Source organism: Odocoileus virginianus, chromosome 15 (genome assembly GCF_023699985.2).
Source record: "Odocoileus virginianus isolate 20LAN1187 ecotype Illinois chromosome 15, Ovbor_1.2, whole genome shotgun sequence".
Taxonomy (NCBI): Eukaryota; Metazoa; Chordata; class Mammalia; order Artiodactyla; family Cervidae; genus Odocoileus; species Odocoileus virginianus.
The window spans coordinates 14,244,257-14,258,800 of NC_069688.1; the positions used below are offsets into that span (position 1 = coordinate 14,244,257).

General features: G+C 45.3%; 1 long non-coding RNA gene across 1 annotated transcript; it reads right to left on the reverse strand.

The window, feature by feature from the left end:
- Positions 1-11,552: 11,552 nt before the first annotated feature.
- On the reverse strand, positions 11,553-14,519 carry LOC139038440 (uncharacterized). The gene is made up of 2 exons (XR_011491407.1): positions 14,254-14,519; positions 11,553-13,252 (listed from the first exon to the last, which is right to left on the reverse strand). It is a non-coding gene; the product is annotated as an uncharacterized lncRNA (long non-coding RNA).
- Between the last annotated feature and the right edge of the window lie 25 nt (positions 14,520-14,544).

The window sequence follows — 14,544 nt, forward strand, 5'->3', positions numbered from 1 at the left end:
AATAAATATAGCAAATCACTTCAGTTAAGTGATAACTGCTGGGAAGGGGGAGGTGGTGAAGCAGTCTGATACTGACTGGGGCGGGCAGCTTCTGACACGTGACCAGGAAAGGATTAGCTCAACTGTCAGGGAGCCGACAGCCAAGAGAAAATATGAAGGGACAGAAAAGGGGTCAAATTAGAGCAAATAGCATGTGAGGGCCCTAAGGAAGGAATGAGTTCCGCCTTCTTAGGAACAGCAGACTCACCAGTGAGGCACGACAGGAAACGGCCGGGCGCAGGGGTGCTGGAGTCACAGAGGCCGTCATGTCCAGGCCCTGCAGGGCATTGTGGGCGAGAGTAAGAACAGTGGATTTGATCTTTTCCCCTTTTCTAAACACTGATTTTTTTTTTAAGCATGCTCACTTATTTATTTATGCTTGGCTCTGCTGGTCCTCATTGCTGTGAACAGGCTTTCTCTAGTTGCAGCAGCAGGGGCTGCTTACTCTCTAGCTGCTCTGTGTGGGCTTCTCATTGTGGGGGCTTCTCCTGTTGTGAAGCACAGGAGAGCAGACTTCAGTAGTTATGACGCACGGGCTTAGCTGCTCCGTGGCATGTGGGATCTTCCAAGACCCGGGATCAAGCCTGTGTCCCCTGCATTGGCAGGCGGATTCTTAACCACTGGGCCACCAGGGAAGTCCTGAATTTTATCTTAAGTATATGTTGAAGCTATTGTGAAGTCCTGGTAGTGGTGGTTGTTTTGAAACAAGGAAGTGAGATCATCTGTTTATATGTTTAAGAGACCACTCTGGCTGTTTTGTGGAGAAAACACTGAAAGGTGGGAAGGGGACAAAGGAAAAAGCAGGGAGTCCATTAGGGGTGGTGCCTAGACTTCTCTAAGACCTGGATGAAACATAGCCAGCACTCTACTCACGGGTTCCCCGTCTGTGGATTTCAATCTGCAATCTTCCATCAGTGGTTGGTTGAGTCCACTGATGTGGAACCCACAGTTACTGAGGGCTGGCTGTATGGCACCATTTTATATAAGGAACTTGAACATCCAAAGGGCTTGGTATCCACAGGGGTCCAGAAACCAATTCTCCATGGGTATCAAAGGATAACTATCCCTCTGGGGTATCCAACTTTCTTTCCTCCAGTCTATGCTGAGGAAGGCGGTATGAACTGATGGATGGATCTAGTCAAGAACACAGAAGTGTTCACCCTGAGTGAGAACGGTGGGCCTGAAGGACAGGTCTCTGATGTCCCTCGAGGTCTCTCTGAAGGGCTAGAAGTGGTAAATTTGTTCGTCATGAAGGAAGAATTTGATGATGGCCACGATCAGGGAAGCCCCCTCTTGACCCATATCCCACTTCAGGACAGCCCCACTTCTCTATTCCTTTCATCAGACCATTCTGCCTCCTGCCTCCCCTTCTCTCCTAAACCCATTTCAAGGAGGCTTTCATCCCCACCGCTCCTCTGAACTTGCTCTGAAGACGTTTGCCAAGGCTGGTGGTCATCTCAGTCCTCAGCTTACTCAATTGATCAGCAACATCTGACTCCCTCTTGAATTATTCTTCTCTGACCTTTCTGTCTTCTCCCCCTCCCTACCCTGACCAGCCCCTCCTTCCATCCTCTTTCTGGAGTCTCTTCATCTCCTGACCTCTAAGTGTAAAAGCTCCCAGGGCTAGGGCCCCCACGTCTTCAGTCTACACTCCTTCAGTCAATGAGCTCATTGAGTCCCGTGCTTTTATATACTATTAACTGAAGTCTCCCCCACTTTATATTTCCAGCGCGAACCTCTCCCCTGAATGCCTTTATCCAACTATTTGACATCTCTTCTTAGACATCTAACCAGCATCCCAAATTTAAGATGCCCAAAATAAAACTTGATCCTCCTCAACACTCCTCCTCCCCAAAATTTCTCCACCTACCATCTTCCCCAACTCAGTAAGTAGACACCATTCTTCCACACACAGTATGTGTCCATTGTTCATCTTCTCCACCAGAATGTGGTCTCTGTGAGTGCAGGAGCTTGTTTTCTTCGCTGCTCAATCACCAGGGAAGGAATGCTGCTCGGCACATAGTAAGGGCTACTTGTTGAATGGATGAAACACTTCCTCAAGGAAGCCTCCCAGTCCCCTTTAACCAGATAATTTCCCCCATTACACGTTCTCATGGGGCTTCCCAAGTGGCTCAGTGGTAAAGAATCCGCCTGCCAAGCAGGAGCTGCAGGTTCAATCCCTGAGTCCTTGGGAAGATCCTCTGGAGAAGGAAACGGCAACCCACCCCAGTATTTTTGCCTGGGAAATCCCATGGACAGAGGCAAGCTGGCAAGCTACAGTCCATGGGGTCGCAAAGAGTCCGACACGGCTGAGCGACTGAGCATGCACGCACGCGTGCTCACACATGCTGAGAACTGCTACCTCTCCGCGACAGCGCTCTCCCAGCTGCAATTGCACAGTCGTTTGATTGCTGCTACTCTCCATCATGAGTCTATAAGCTCCAGGCAAGCAGCAGCTACCCTGGTTTCAGTTACCAGCATCTATCCTGGGGCCTGAGGTTACAGAGTAGGCCCTCAATAGGTTAAAAACAATAATATTGGTGTTTTTTTAATATTTACTTGGCTGTGCTGAGTCTTAACTGCAGCACACAGGATCTTCACCCTTTGTGGCAACATACAGGATTTTTAACTGCAGTGTGAGAACTCTTAGTTGCAGCATGTGGGATCTAGTTCCCTGAACAGGGATTGAACCCAGGCCCCCTGCATTGGGAGCTCAGGGTCTTAGCCACTGGACCACCAAGTAGGTCCCTAGAGACTGTTAAATGAATAAACAGATAATATAGGCTAGGGGTTCTCTCTCCAGAAAAATACACTCATATACACACTCAGTGTGTGTTAGGACTCCAGGTTAGGGACCCTTTACATTCAGGTTGCTCTAACAAAAATGCCACAGACTGGGTAGTTAATAAGCCTCAGTAATCTATTACTCACGGTTCTAGAGGCTGCAAGTCCAATCAGGGTGCCAGCATGGTTGGCTAAAATCACAGGTTGCAGGTTTCTCATTGTATCCTCACATGGCAGAAGGGGCTAGGGCACTTTAGGGGATTTCTTTGATAAGGCCACTAATCCCCTTCATGAGGGCCCCACATTCCTAATCTTTTTAAAAAAATACTTATTTGGCTGTGCCGGGTCTTAGTTGCAACACAGGTCTTGATCTTCACCGCAGCATATGGAATCTACAGTTGTAGCATGTGGAATCTTTACTTGTGGCATGTGGAATCTTTTAGTTGAGGCACTCAGGATATTTAGTTGTGATATGCGAGATCTAATTCCCCAACAAGGGATCGAACCCAGGCTCCCTGCATTGGAAGCAAAAAATCTTAGCCACTGGACCACCAGGGAAGTCCCCCCACCCCCCTCCTAATCTCATCTCCCTCACACACACAGACACATGCCACCTCCTAATACCATTCCCTTTGGGGATCAAGATTATACCATAGTTCAGGGAGTGGATTGGGGGAGATACAGATATTCAGGGTATAGCATCCTTGCTGAATTCCAACAGGCTAAAGCTACTATGCAGTTCACCAGGGTGAAATACAGCGATATTGTTCCTTCTCTACATCTGTTTGGTCAAGGCACACAGGGAAGTATTGATAGATATTCTGACGAAATGTTCTCACTAGCCGGGGTATTTCTGAACACTCTTCTCAGAAATGGCATAAACAATCACGTCCAAACAGGATCAGGAGGGAAAACAGGGGGACAAAGGGCAAAAGAATAGGCCGAGATAATCCCTCCTGCAGAGCATGCCCGTCATTTCTCAGCCAAGAGAAAAAAACAGTAGTAACAGTTGTTTGTCTCACAACTCATCGACCAACTGCGGCTGCTTTATGTGCACAATTACACACCATCTCATTGATTTTATAACAAGCAGCGCTACTGGAAACACACTGAGAGAACCTCATAAATATATATGCATTCATGCAGCAAATGCTCACGGAGCATCTGTTGTGTGCCACACGCTGAAAGACAAACAGTATGGCAGACTCCTAAGCACTTTTTGTCCACAGAGTATCAGAGCTGATCTGGAAGTTATAACACAGCCTCAACACCACACTGCAGTTATAACTAGACAGCTTCTTTCACTCGGGTCCTATGAAGGCGACAAAAGGACTTGCTTAGAGAAATTGTCATTAACCTCCAGAATGAATAATATAGTCAGCTCAGTTGGTGAAGAATCTGCCTGCAATGCGGGAGACCTGGGGGTTTGATCCCTGGGTTGGACAGATCCCCTGGAGAAGGGAAAGGCTACCCACTCCAATATTCTGGCCTGGAGAACTCCATGGACTGTATACTCCATGGGGGCGCAAAGAGTCGGATACAACTGAGCAACTTTCACTTTCAAATACTCTACACCTGTAACCAAGAACCACACAGAAGAGGCAGTGTGCTAACATGAGTCTCCGGCTCTAGCCCACTGAAGAGCTGACGGTAACCCCTGACCAGGGGAACCAAGTGAATGATTCTGGTCCAGTCTTGATTTGTTTTTATGGTCCTAGGGATGCTCATGTGTTTCCAAATTTTCTGGTTCTGTAACATCTGTACTGGAATAATCACTTCTTCCTTCAAGATCCTTTTAAGTAACTACAGAAAAGTTCTTCATTTTGGCTTACATACAATGTTAGTTCGAAGTGAAATCTCTAAGTGCCAAGTCTTTACCAAAAGATTGCTATACAACAGGCTCCTCCAAGGTTCACCCTCTGCTTTACAAGCGAATGAGAGTGAGGTAATAAAAGACATACTAAAAAAGGACAGAGGTTCTGTCCCTTGAACCTGAGCATTCTCCATCGTCTTCTCTTATAGGGCAGTTCTGTCTTATTCATCAGGGCCTAGCTTTGCAAATGGTAGGCATGTGATACACCCTGGGTGGGTGGATGGATGGACGGATGGAGGAAGGGAAGGAGGGATGGAACCTGTCACCTTGTAACTTCTAACTCTTCTCCAAAATGTATTCAAGGCAAATGACCTCGACTTCCTCTTTCCTGAATGGTAAGTACCTGGTGTGTCCCAGGCTTCTAACCATCAGTGACGACAAACCTGCCACTTTTATAGTAATTCCAAATCTTGATGATTTAGGCACACATTCACCATCACTAGGTCCAGCTTTTTAATAACCATTCTCCACCAACAATTTCTGTGCATTGTCAGGGGTTCTTGCTATTATAAACCGAACGTAAGCAAGCCTCCCAATAGCTCATCAATCCTATGTAAGGTCATCTTCTACTTCAAAGTCCTGATGAGGTGCAGACACCCTTGGCCGCCTCACCCTCACAAGGACCCCCACTTCCCGCTGGCACCCACTGACCCCACTCCCTTCCACCTGGTTCACTGTGGCTATGCCCCACCTCACAGGGCTCCCAAAATTCATCATCGACCTAGAGTCGACCGTTGACTGCCCAGCCTGAACCACTGACCAAGGCTTCACTGATGAGGTGGAAATGACCACTGATTCACACATGGAGAACACAGACTTTTCACTCTGTCTGCTGAGGTGGAATTAAACACCCCGAGTTCTGAAGAAGTCACTGAGGCCACTGCTGATTACAATTCTCTTCACACAGAGAACTCTGAAGTAGATTATGACGACATCACTGCTGATTTTTCCAAAGAACCCATGACTGAACCCCTAGATAAACCCAGCATCCTCATGGGAAGAAACAAGTCTGGCTCAGTGTTTTATTTTTTCAAAAATGAAGCAAATTCTCCACTAGCTGTGACCATCACTCTGCTAACCCCAACTCTGTACAGAGATTCTGAGCCTCTAAACAAACCCGTGCTGTTCTGGGCTTAGTCACTCAGTCGTGTCCGACTCTCTGCAACCCCATGGACTGTAGCCCACCAGACTTCTCTGTCCACTGGGGATTCTCCAGACAAGAATATTGGAGTGGGTTGCCATGCCCTCCTCCAGGGGATCTTCCCAATCCAGGGATTGGACCCAGGTCTCCCACACTGCAGGCTGGGCCACCAGAGAAGCCCAAGAATACTGGAGTGGGTAGCCTATCCCCTCTCCAGGGGGAACTTCCCAACCCAGGAATCGAACTGGGGTCTCCTGCATTGCAGGGGGATTCTTTACCAGCTGAGCTACCAAGGAAGCCTATGAACAAGCCTACCACTCCTTAATAGGAGCTTGAATAATCGCAAAAAAGAGTAGTGAGACACTACTATTCAACATAGTTTTGGAAGTTTTGGCCACAGCAATCAGGGCAGAAAAAGAAGTAAAAGGAATCCAGATAGGAAAAGAAGAAGTGAAACTCTCTCTGTTTGCAGATGACATGATCCTCTACATAGAAAACCCTAAAGACTCTACCAGAAAATTACTAGAGCTAATCAATGAATACAGTAAAGTTGCAGGATATAAAATTAACACACAGAAATCTCTTGCATTCCTATACACTAACAATGAGAAAAAAGAAAGAGAAATTAAGGAAACAATACCATTCACCATTGCAACAAAAAGAATAAAATACTTAGGAGTATATCTACCTAAAGAAACAAAAGACCTATACATAGAAAACTATAAAACACTGATGAAAGAAATCAAAGAGGACACAAACAGATGGAGAAATATACCCTGTTCATGGATTGGAAGAATCAATATTGTCAAAATGGCTATACTACCCAAAGCAATCTATAGATTCAATGCAATCCCTATCAAACTACCAACGGTATTTTTCACAGAACTAGAACAAATAATTTCACAATTTGTATGGAAATACAAAAAACCTCGAATAGCCAAAGTAATCCTGAGAAAGAAGAATGGAACTGGAGGAATCAATCTGCCTGACTTCAGACTCTACTACAAAGCCACAGTCATCAAGACAGTATGGTACTGGCACAAAGACAGAAATATAGATCAATGGAACAGAATAGAAAGCCCAGAGATAAATCCATGAACCTATGGTCACCTTATCTTCGACAAAGGAGGCAAGGATATACAATGGAAAAAAGATAACCTCTTTAACAAGTGGTGCCGGGAAAACTGGTCAACCACCTGTAAAAGAATGAAACTAGAACACTTTCTAACACCATACACAAAAATAAACTCAAAATGGATTAAAGATCTAAATGTAAGACCAGAAACTACCAAACTCCTAGAGGAGAACATAGGCAAAACACTCTCCGACATAAATCACAGCAGGATCCTCTATGACCCACATCCCAGAATTTTAGAAATAAAAGCAAAAATAAACAAATGGGACCTAATGAAACTTAAAAGCTTTTGCACAACAAAGGAAACTATAAGCAAGGTAAAAAGACAGCCCTCAGATTGGGAGAAAATAATAGCAAACGAAGCAACAGACAAAGGATTAATCTCAAAAATATACAAGCAACTCCTCCAGCTCAACTCCAGAAAAATAAATGATCCAATCAAAAAATGGGCCAAAGAACTCAACAGACATTTCTCCAAGGAAGACATACAGATGGCTAACAAACACATGAAAAGATGCTCAACATCACTCATTATCAGAGAAATGCAAATCAAAACCACAATGAGGTACCATTATACGCCAGTCAGGATGGCTGCTGTCCAAAAGTCTACAAGCAATAAATGCTGGAGAGGGTGTGGAGAAAAGGGAACCCTCTTACACTGTTGGTGGGAATGCAAATTAGTACAGCCACTATGGAAAACAGTGTGGAGATTTCTTAAAAAGCTGGAAATAGAACTGCCATATGACCCAGCAATCCCACTTCTGGGCATACACACCAAGGAAACCAGATCTGAAAGAGATACGTGCACCCCAATGTTCATCGCAGCACTGTTTATAATAGCCAGGACATGGAAGCAACCCAGATGCCCATCAGCAGACGAATGGATGAGGAAGCTGTGGTACATATACACCGTGGAATATTACTCAGCCATTAAAAAGAATTCATTTAAATCAGTTCTAATGAGATGGATGAAACTGGAGCCCATTATACAGAGCGAAGTAAGCCAGAAAGATAAAGACCATTACAGTATACTAACACATATATATGGACTTTAGAAAGATGGTAACGATAACCCTATATGCAAAACAGAAAAAGAGACTCAGATGTATAGAACAGACTTGTGGACTCTGTGGGAGAAGGCGAGGGCAGGATGTTTCAAGAGAACAGCATCGAAACATGTATATCTAGGGTGGAACAGATCACCAGCCCAGGTTGGGTGCATGAGACAAGTGCTCGGGCCTGGTGCACTGGGAAGACCCAGAGGGATCGGGTGGAGAGGGAGGTGGGAGGGGGGACTGGGATGGGGAATACATGTAAATCCATGGCTAATTCATTTCAATGTATGACAAAAACTTCTGTAATGATGTAAAGTAATTAGCCTCCAACTAATAAAAATAAATGGAAAAAAAAATTAATTAAAAAAAAAAAAAAGAGTAGTGAGACATACAGTATGAGGACAAACAGAATAGCAGGAATTGTACCCAGATAGAAAAGGGGCCTCTTATGCCGCCTTTTAATGTGGGCTCAATAGATGGCCATTTGAACTGAAGAGCAACTCCCTAAAAAGGCCTGATGAAACAGTTTCACAGAAAATAAGAGCCACAGCCTCAGGCTTTATCATGCTTCTATTCTGTTGCTCCGAGTCAACCACTCAAATCCCAGCCTGTCAGGCCACTGGCCTCCACTGTTCTCCTTTGACGCCCAAGACCAGCTACTTTCAAGGTTCCCCAGGGCCCAACTGGGCCCCTAGTGACAGAGTTCATTCCCTTCATTCCCAGAGGACAGGGCTTCCAAGAGGGTGGGAGCGGGGCCGAGGGTGCGCTGCAGGAAGGGGAGCAGTGAGGAACACACCCCATGCTGTCTAAGCCACCCATAGTCCCTCTAACCACCAGGCCTCCGTTGCCCAGTCTGGTCCACTCAGCTGGGCGTCTTCCTCACTCTGGGTGACTTTCTCTCAGGAACCTGTTTTCCTCTCCTCTAGCTAGGATGGCTCAGAGGCCTCCTAGTCCATCAGACAAGCCTGCACAAATCTAAACTGTAAATAAAGACAAGATTCACTTGGCTTCCTTCCCACAAGGCACTCGAACCTCATGCAAAAGGTATGGATGTGTTAGGGGAAGCACACTGATTGAAACCGCCCACCCTGGCCAGGAACCATAGTAACCATTTGCATGAGTTGTTTTATGACAGGAAATCCTGATAAGGAATACGTAATTAATAAGCCACCACCAGCCAGAAGCGTTCGGGAAAGGTCGAGAAGAGACACTACCTGTCCGTCCACTTCCCAGAATCCCTCTTGCTAGCATCCATCTTGGCTGAGCGATGCGTGCGCCACTAGGAAAGACTCTGAATTAAAATGATTGGCCAAAGACCAGCCGGAAACTAATCGCATCACCATATAACCCAAGACTGCGAGCCACACGGCAGAGCAGTTCTCCTGGGTTCCCTTACCCTCCTGCTCTCCACCCGGGTGCCCTTTCCCAATAAAGCCTCTTGCTTTGTCAGCATGTGTCTCCTCGGACAATTCATTTCCGAGTGTTAGGACAAGAGCCCAGTTTCGGGCCCTGGAAGGGGTCTCCCCTCCTGCAACAGATGGACGGAAGTGTTCCTGAACATTCTGTGAAGGGCAATAATCCCACAAACACTGTAGGACACTGAAGGGGCAGCTTGCATGAGAACACCATGGATCTAACTCCACCTGGAACATCAGTCTTATTTCCAACCCTGTAGAAATACCCTGATAAGTCTTGAATGGGCTCTGTATTAATTAGCGGGGGTGGTGGCTAAACTGCAGAATCAAGGTGCATCAATAACTCTGTGACTTAAGGAAGCGCTCTACAACACACTCTTCAGGCAGGCCTGCAGCTCAGCTCCATGGGGTCAGTCAGGAATCCAGGCTGATAGTGGCTTTGCCATCTTCAGTGGGTGGCTTCCAAGGTCATTCTAGTCACCATCACACCGAGAGGGTAACAGGCAGGAAGGCCAGGGGTCTCCAAACACAGGAAACAGGCTGCAGGTGTCAGACATTTTTTATCTGTCTCTTAAGTGGCAGGAAGAAACAAACAAGAGTTAGATTTTTTTCCCCTTCTCTATACAAATTTAAAAAGAGGTTTCTCTTTAAATTCTGTGTTGCCATAATGACATCCCACATCCGGCTCCACCAGAACTTAACTTGCCTCAAACCTTGAGCTAAACAATGTGCTCTTCTCCTGAAAATGTTTGTCTTAACCTATGTTAATGTACCACGTATTTACCCTAGACTGTGTCTTCCAGTCAGTTCTGAATAAGACTCAAGCAACTTGACAAACCAGTATTTTTCACTCTTACATTGTTCTCCTAATCTATGTTAATGAAAATACATATTGCTTGGAAATCTGCCTTCCTTCAAGATTCCTGTCAATTGTCTTATGGCCCAGGATGACTCACCTGGTGCTAATGTTATCTCAATGCATGTTGTGGGGGAGGGGCCTGGTGCCATTCTCTAAGTTTTGAGACATTTCCTCTCCCTATCTCTAAGTTTTGAGACATTTCCTCTCCCTATTTAGCAGACTGCTAGTAGGTATATAACATCCAGCTATAAAGACCAGCAGAGGGGCACTCTTTCTGCCCCCTTCTGATGTCTATGTCAGAAGTTTTCTCTATCTCTTTTATACTTTAATAAAAACTTTATTACACAAAAGCTCTGAGCAATCAAGTCTCACTGGCCCTGGATTGAATTCTTCTCCTCTGGAGGCCAAGAATCCTGGCGTCTTTCGTGGTTTAGCAGTAACCTTTCAATATCACGCAGTAGGCAAGGGGGAGAGATGTGAAGGAGGGGACGGACAATGTTTCACAAGTCACTCCTGTAAGTGGCGTGCACCCCCCTCCCCTTAGATCCCAAGGTGAGAACCTGGGTCACATGGCAACACCTAGCCGCAAAGGACACTGGGAAATGTAGTCTCTGGCAGAGCAGCCACAATGCCAGCTACAACTCCGAGACTCTAGAACAGGGGACAGCAAACTATAGCCCAACGGTCAAATCCTCCAGCTCCCAGATTTTACAAAGTTTTATGGAGCACAGCCACACCCACTCATTTACACACTGTCTATGGCTGCTTACCTGCTAGGAAGGCCAAGGCTCAGCTGAGCGGTTAGTTATGGATGAGACCTTATAGCCTGCAAAACCTAAAATAGTTACTATTTGGCCCTTTATATTAATAGAAAACATTTGTATCCCCTTTTCTAGAAAAAAAAGAATGGATTCAGTGGGACAATTAGCGGTCTACACTTTAAAAACTTATCTCAAAAGCTGCTATAAAGATGCATAGCCAAAAATACTCCTTGAACTTTTTTTTGGGGGGGGGGGGGTTGTACCAAGAGACTAAAACAACTTCAGGACTGTTAAATTATGAACCATGCACGCCATAGACTACAATATATCCTTTAAAAGGAATGAGGAAGTTCAACATGTACTGATTGGAAAATATCCAAATATATTAACTTCTAAAAGATGCAGAATGGTACTTTTAGAATGTTACCATTTGTGGAAGAAAACAGAAACCAGAATACATAATAACTAATAATAAAAATACACAATAATTAATACATTAAACATATATGCTTTAATGGGCACTAAAACATTCCCACAAGGCCATAAAAGAAACAGAAAACGTTACTTCTGGGTAGGGAAATCAGAATGCACCTTAAATTTAAGGTGAGGATGGGGGGGAAGAGTACTTTCTATCATATATCTTTCCCCTCTCTTTTGAATTTGTACAATGTGCATGTACCAGCTTTTTAAAAATAATTATTCGCCAGTGAAAAAAAATGAAGCACTGACACACTCTACAACATGACCGAGTCTTGAAACCATGATGCTCGGTGAGAGAAGCCAGTCCCCAAAGGCCACACAGTATCTTATTTCATGTATGTGAAATATCCAGAACAGGCAAATCCACGAAGACAAAAAAAAAGATTAGTGGCTGCCTGGGGTGGAGGGAGGGGAAATGGAGAGTGACAGCTAAGGGGTGCAGGGATCCTTTTGGGAGTAAGGAAAGTGTTCTGAAATTGACACCCAACTCCGAACAAATTAAAAGCCATCAGACTGTGTACTTGAAAAGGGTAAATTGCTTATTATTTGAATTCCATCTCAAGAAAGCTATTGAGAGGCTTTCCTGGTGACTCAGTGGTAAAGAATCTGCCTGCCAATGCAGGAGACTTGGGTTCGATTCCTGCATGGGAAAGACAGCCTGGAAAAGGAAATAGCAACCCACTCCAGTATTCTTGTCTGGAGAATTCCATGGACAAAGGGCCCTGGCAGGCTTCAGTCCATGGGGTCATAAAAATCAAACACAACTTAGTGACTAAACAACAATTAAAAATTAAGCTGAGAAAAACCACAGTTTGTCTTTACTTCCACTGCTAATGAGCCCTTCTTCTGAAAGACACAATCATTTGTAAAAGCCATGGTAATACCCACAATCAGCTATAGTCAGTTCTACTGACCTGGGAGCCATTTTATATCATGTAATTGCTTCCCTATCAAGATTCCCAGAGATGCCTTATTTCTCTTATTTTCAGAGTCAACTACAAATTCTACTTTCAGTTCAGTTCAGTCGCTCAGTCGTGTCTGACTCTTTGTGACCCCATGAATCACAGTACGCCAGGCCTCCCTGTCCATCACCAACTCCCGGAGTTTACTCAAACTCATGCCCATCGAGTCGGTGATGCCACCCAGCCATCTCATCCTCTGTCGTCCCTTTCTCCTCCTGCCCCCAATCCCTCCCAGCATCAGGGTCTTCTCCAATGAGTCAACTCTTCACATCAGGTGGCCAAAGTATTGGAGTTTCAGCTTCAGCATGAGTCCTTCCAATGAACACCCAGGACTGATCTCCTTTAGGATGGACTGGTTGGATCTCCTTGCAGTCCAAGGGACTCTCAAGAGTCTTCTCCAGCACCACAGGTCAAAAGCATCAATTTTTTGGCACTCAGCTTTCTTCACAGTCCAACTCTCACATCCATACATGACCACTGGAAAAACCACAGCCTTGACCAGACAGACCTTTGTTGGCAAAGTAATATCTCTGCTTTTTAATATGCTATCTAGGTTGGTCATAACTTTCCTTCGAAGGAGTAAGAGTCTTAATTTCATGGCTGCAGTCACCATCCACAGTGATTTTGGAGTCCAAAAAAATAAATTCTACTTTAGTCCCCTGCATTTCTTGAAAGTTCCTCTTTCCACACAGCATTTATCAGTATTTATTCAGTTCTCTCACACACGCTAAGGATAAGAAAAGCGAATCTGACCTCAGAGGAAAAGAAAAGCACAGAGAGACAATGGTTACAGTTTTCTGACAAAATCAACCGTTCTCAAGAAAAATTCTTGTGAGGGAAGCTACCCATCAGTTAGAAGTGACAGCACTCCTCCTCACACAAGCTGGAGAGGAAAAGGAACCTTCTGGTCTGTGTAACCCGCAAGTTCAAAGGCTGGGGCTGGCTTGAAGCACAGCAAGATGCAGGCACTGAGAAATGCCCCTGGCGCCTGCTCTGCTGGGCTGCAGTGAGCAGGCAGGTCCTTCTTCTGCAGTCAGCATGCCCCCAGCAGCCCCAAACTGCCAGGCCCCTGGCCCAGTGGTCCCGAAGGAGCGAGAACGTCTTTCTCTGAACGTCAACACAGCAACTGCAGAGAACCCTGGGACAGGCCACTCTTAGACTTGTCCAGGGCTGGGGTCCATGCCTGGTCCAGCTTAGGCTACATGCCTTTATTTATGGCCATGGGGACTCTATGAAATATGCGAAGAAGTTTCTCAAAGGGTACTGTAGGAGTGGTAGGTAGAAAAAAACAAATGCCCTCTACTTCCTCCAGCAAGTCATGACAACGGCCACTGGATATGTTGACAAAACCTATAACGTTTGCTCACCACACTGGTTGGAAGTAGGGGGTTTTCAATTTCAAGGCAAGGTGGCTGGAAAGTTCAAACTTAACACACACAGATTGTCTGACTGGCCTGCACCAGACATAATTTTAAATACCAGACTGGAAACCTGCTCACTAATGGGCAAGGGGGAAAAAAACCTTCAGAGATGCAATTTATAAATCAGATCACAATCCTTTGTTCCCTCTGAATGTTTCTGTTCAAGGCAAGTATTTCTGGGGTCCAACCTGCCAAAACTTACCTTCTTTACTGTAGTCACGTACTTTTTAAATGACCATCTGAAACTCAACAAAGTCATCCAAGTATAGGGTCTATATTGAACTCTAATTTATAAACATAATTTAGGCTGTATTTATATTCCTCTTACCAGAGCTGATTCACTTTCTCTCAGCATCTTCCAGGTCAGCTGAACCAGCTGCATACGTGGTATTTCCTGAGACTGATTCTCGAGGAAATGACTGCAGGTGTCCCTCCAAAGCTCAAGGCAGGGGATGTGAATGGAAGTTTCTTAGTAAGCAGAAAGGGAAGTCGCTCAGTCGTGTCCAGCTCTTAGCGACCCCATGGACAGCAGCCTACTAGACTCCTCCTCCTCCATCCATGGGATTTTCCAGGCAAGAGTACTGGAGTGGGTCGCCAGTGCCTTCTCCATTCCTATTTA